This window comes from Siphateles boraxobius, unplaced genomic scaffold, assembly GCF_051911475.1.
Source record: "Siphateles boraxobius isolate OS27281-9 unplaced genomic scaffold, OSU_SipBor_1 1, whole genome shotgun sequence".
Classification (NCBI taxonomy): domain Eukaryota; kingdom Metazoa; phylum Chordata; class Actinopteri; order Cypriniformes; family Leuciscidae; genus Siphateles; species Siphateles boraxobius.
In genome coordinates this window covers 12,337,574-12,342,500 of record NW_027508699.1, presented here as the reverse complement: position 1 = coordinate 12,342,500, position 4,927 = coordinate 12,337,574, and the positions used below count along the sequence as shown (strand labels likewise).

At 35.7% G+C, this 4,927-nt stretch overlaps 1 protein-coding gene across 1 annotated transcript in view; it reads right to left on the bottom strand.

The window, feature by feature from the left end:
* Positions 1–291, bottom strand: part of bcl6ab (BCL6A transcription repressor b) — a 9,462-nt gene extending 9,171 nt beyond the window's left edge. Inside the window, exon 1 of the mRNA XM_077209231.1 lies at positions 23–291. The gene's annotated coding sequence lies outside the window, so the exon portion shown is untranslated. The remainder of the gene's footprint in view (positions 1–22) is intronic.
* Positions 292–4,927: the final 4,636 nt, after the last annotated feature.

Below are 4,927 nucleotides of genomic sequence, written 5' to 3'. Positions count from 1 at the left end.
TTGCTAGATAGAAAAGAGTCACCTGGTGTGTTTTTCGTGGAAGAGTCCGGCGAAGACAGTTCTTGGAAGAACTCTTCTGAGAAGACGCAGCTCGTAATTCTCGGAATTTTACCAGTGGACTGAACCACTGACTCTCGCGAGGGGGGATCAGACCTCTCGGCTTCACGCTTCTGTAGTGCTGAACAACTGCTTACCAGACGTATCATATATATCATTCCGAATGCTTTACAACTAACATGCGTACATCGTTTTTATTGTTTTTAGTTGCTTAGTTATTAACGTTGTTGGAGTAATTACAATCCGCTTGTCTGTATGTAGTGGATTGCTCCGGGGACGCGGTCATGATCTACGTCACTCTTGGCACCCTTTCAATGCTGTATACAGATTCCTCGCGATATGACCCCTCCATTAATGTGTATATTATGAAATGTTGAATTAACACATCCATTGACTCAATATATAGCCATCATAGACTAAATTTTAGTCTTATGAAGTTATCACACTTATGTACAAAAATCAATCTATTTGTGTCTCCGAGATAAGTTTCTCATGACGTCAGAAGTGTAAAAAGGCAACATTGTTGAATTTAGCTATTTGTTTTTCTCCCATTCTAGATTATTAACTATGCCAATACCACAATTTACGTTTTATTTTACATTTTTATATTTATAGCCTATATTGTTTATATATTTATGTTTACTGTACATTAGTGTATTTATTTAGTTTATATATATATATATATATATATATACATATATATTTTCAAATTAATAAAATATATTTCATATATGTTTTTCAGTAAATATTAATGTATTGAATATATTAACTTCATTTGGATATTTCATAAAGAGTTTGTTTGACATTGACTAGTTTTGCTCAATTTAGATCTATATAAAAAAAAGTTAAAACTTATCTTGACCCTTTGCATTATCTAAACATATGTAAGCTAGATAGATTACTAAAACTGAAAGATGAACCTCGAATAAATACTTCTCCCAAAAGAAAAGTTCCCTGCGTTCATTTTCATGGAATAATATAAAAATGTAGGCTTATACTTCAATTTACAGACAAAACATTGTGTAATATTATGGCAAACGGTGCTCTTTGATACTTTAAGTGTTATTTCTAAATTTCTGAATTTCATTTTTGGGTGAACTTCCCCTTTAACATTACCATTTTCATGCTCTCTAAAGTAACATCACAAGATCTGGAAGTTCACAGATTGATTACAGCATAGATTTAAGATGGCAATTGAGGCAAATCTCTCTCTCTCTCTCTCTCTCTCTCTCTCTCTCTCTCTCTCTCTCTCTCTCTCTCTCTCTCTCTCACACACACACACACACACAGGCACGCACGCACGCACGCACACACACAAGCTCATTACTGCTTCAGCAGTGTAACTTAACACTCAACAAAGCAGCTATTCAGGACCATAGAGCACACAGCTCTCAACACTATTTATACATCAGTCCCAAAGAGGTACTGGAAACACGCGCATTAGGTTGTAAACTCTCTCCTAACACATTCAGTTGCTCCAAAAGTAAAGCAAAAAAATTAAATAAAATAAAAATTACAGAAATAATAGTCGATTATGAATTCCCTTATGCGATAAGAGGTCCAAAGGCCAAAATACAAAAAAACATTTGTAATAAAAGTATCGAGTACTGAAGTAACAACAGGTCTGATGAATATGTTATTTTTGTTGTTTCATGCATTATTTGACATGTATTTAGCTTACTTTATTTGTTATTTATAATTAGACTGTTTTAACAATTATTTACAAAATATTTTTTCAACAAACTCAATATAATATTTAAAATACTTAAATGATTTAAGAATAAATGTTTAAGATTTTAAATAATGTATATTATGCTAATTAGGACTATATAAATTAGCTTAAGAATTAGTGTTGGGTAATTTAATCTAAAAAGAAATGAATTACTAGCTAAAAATGACATCTTCACCATGTAATTAGATTACCGTACTAATACTCTCTCTCTAAAAAAAAGTATTGGATTACTAATTACTTTCTAAATCCAATATCAACCTCAACCAGTTCAAGGATGTGACCTAAACTGCTCTTCTCAATCCTTGTTTCAAATAAATTATATAAAATTGCATAAATTATTCTTGAACTGACCAAAGTATTTAAAGGGAGAAGGTCATGTTAAAATTTGTATCATAGGCATTAAGTTTTTATGTTAAATGCATTTGTTTTGATTTTTATATAGAATTGTTCTGTAGTCTATACAGTAATTAATGCAATTACATCTTAAGTAACTGTAATTAAATAACAGAAAAATGAAGAGTAATCCCTTTACTTCTTAAAGAGAAAAGTAATTTAATTACAGTTCTTAATTACTTAGTTAAGCATTACACACAACACTATAATCATAAATGGCAATATACGGCCAATTTATGGTACACCTGCTCACTGCTTGAAAATCCAAATATCAAATCAGCCAATCACATGGCAGAGAACTCAATACATTTAGGCATGTAGACATGGTCAGGATCTGCTGAAGTTCAAACTGAGCATGAGACTGGGGAAGAAATGTGATTTCAGTGACTTTGAACGTGGCATGTTGGTTTGTGTCGAACGGGCTGGTCTGAGTATTTCAGAAACTGCTGATCTCCTGGGATTTTCACACACAACCATCTCGGGTTTACAGAGAATGGTCTGAAAAAGAGCAAATATCCAGTGAGCGGCAGTTCTGTGGGAGAAAATGCCTTGTTGATGCCAGAGATCAGAGGAGAATGACCAGACTGGTTCAGCTGAAAGACAACAGAAACTCAAATAACCACTTGTGACAACTGAAATCTGTAGAAGAGCATCTCTGAACATGTTGAATCTTGAAGCAGAAGAGTTACAGCAGCAGAAGACACACCAGTGACACTCCTGTGAGATAAGAACAGCAAACTGAGGCTACAATTCACACGGCCTCAACAAAATTGGCCAATAGGAGAATGGAAAAACGTTGACTGGTCTGATGAGTCTTTCAGAGGGTTGGGTCAGAAATTGACGTAAACAACATGCAAGCATGGATTCATCCTGCCTCGTATCATCGGTTCAGCTGGTGCTGCTGGCGTTGGTTAAATGGTGTGGAGGATATTTTCTTGGCATGTTTGGGTCCGTTTACAGTTTTTAAGTTTACAATTGCTAAGACGCTTTTCTTGAAACCTTCACCATTTTCTCACAAGATTAAACACAAGTCCAATTTTTCAAACTTATCTCACAAAACCATTAACTATTCTGGCAAAGTCAAACAATTGCTTCAAAACCATTTCGCCTGTACTCAAAATCAAGCAATGCTTTCAGATCATACACACATTAGTCAATAAAAGAAGACACTACAGCAAAAAATGGAGAACACAGGATCCAGAACGTCACAGAAAATAAATAAATAATTGAATATATTGCATACTGAATGCACCGCAAGTATAGTATTGTACGGAATATTGGATAGTATGGGCCTATTGAATGTCTGTATACAATATTCAGAACTTGCATACTGTAAAAACTGCAAAAGCCAAAGGGGTCAAATAATACTCTAAATGAAAAGCATGTTACGGTACACTCAAATACTGTACGTTGTGAAACTGGAAAATTAAGGTCAATGAGAGATTGATTCTGCTTCAGCATCATGTCTTCCTGCTGCCTCTGGCCTGAGTACTTTGTCCACATCACATGCAATGCTGTCTCTTGCCAGACAAGGGAAAAAAACCTTCTAGTCTGACACATCCAGCACTTTCACAACACTGTCCACACCTTGCTCTTTCTCGTCCTCATCCTCATTTCCATCAGTGCACCTGTGTCATCTGCACTCTGAACTGGCTCATATTTCACACAGTTGGTTTGATCACGTTATAAGAAATAAGTGTGAACAATTTCGAATCGATGACAACTGTGTTGTAGTTGTGTTGAGCTTTTGCCTCTTGTCTTTAGTGTTGTTTTGCGATACAAATGTGTTTTAGTGAGTGAGAATGTGTTTAGAGTTTTGCAAAAAAGAGTGCAGGAGATTTGCAAACAGTGTCTAACTGCCTGAACTTGTTTAGGGCTCCGCAGAAATAGTGATTTATTCGACAAATTGTTTTAGGCTATTGAGAAATTGGTTCATAGAATGAAGTTAAGTGTTTTAGCAATTCAGAAAAACAGTAAACACCAGAGCCGACCTGAGTATTGTTGCTGACCATCTCCATCTCTTTATGACCACAGTGTTTCCATCTTCTGATGGCCACTTCCAGCAGGATAACACACACGTCACAAAGCTCAAATCATCTCAAACTGGTTTCTTGAACATGACAGTGAGTCCAATAGAGTAGCTTTGGGATGTGGAGGAACGGGAGATTCTCATCATGGATGTGAAGCCGACAAATCTGCAGCAACTGAGTGATGCTATTAAGTCAATATGGACTAAAATCTCTGAGGAATGTTTCCAGCACTTTATTAAATCTATGCCATGAAAAGTGTAGGCAGTTCTGGAGGTCCAACCTGGTACTAGCAAGGTCTACTTATGAGAATAAATAACAACATTTGGATAGTAAAAAGTAGCATGCTAGAAATGAAGACTGTAACTTCTAATCAAACAAAGCGCTGAAAGACTGGCCTAGCATGAGACAATCATTACAATGTTGAGTATTTATGTAGCACATCTTGTTCTGTATTGCCTCTGTATGGGAAATTGTTTGTGAAGTTCTTTCTTTGTGAAAGGTTGGCAATATGTCATATCTCTTAAAGCTCATTGTGAAACTGCCCCCACCTCTCACATATCCAAATACACGCTTCCTCTTTCTTTAGAAGAGGAAAGTGCCCTATCGGAAACAAATGCTGTCACAGATCTTTCATCTCAATTTGGATGGACAATGACTTTTACTAGAGAAATATTTTCACCTTACATTCACATGGCTTTCTGTGCTGTTGGTCAAG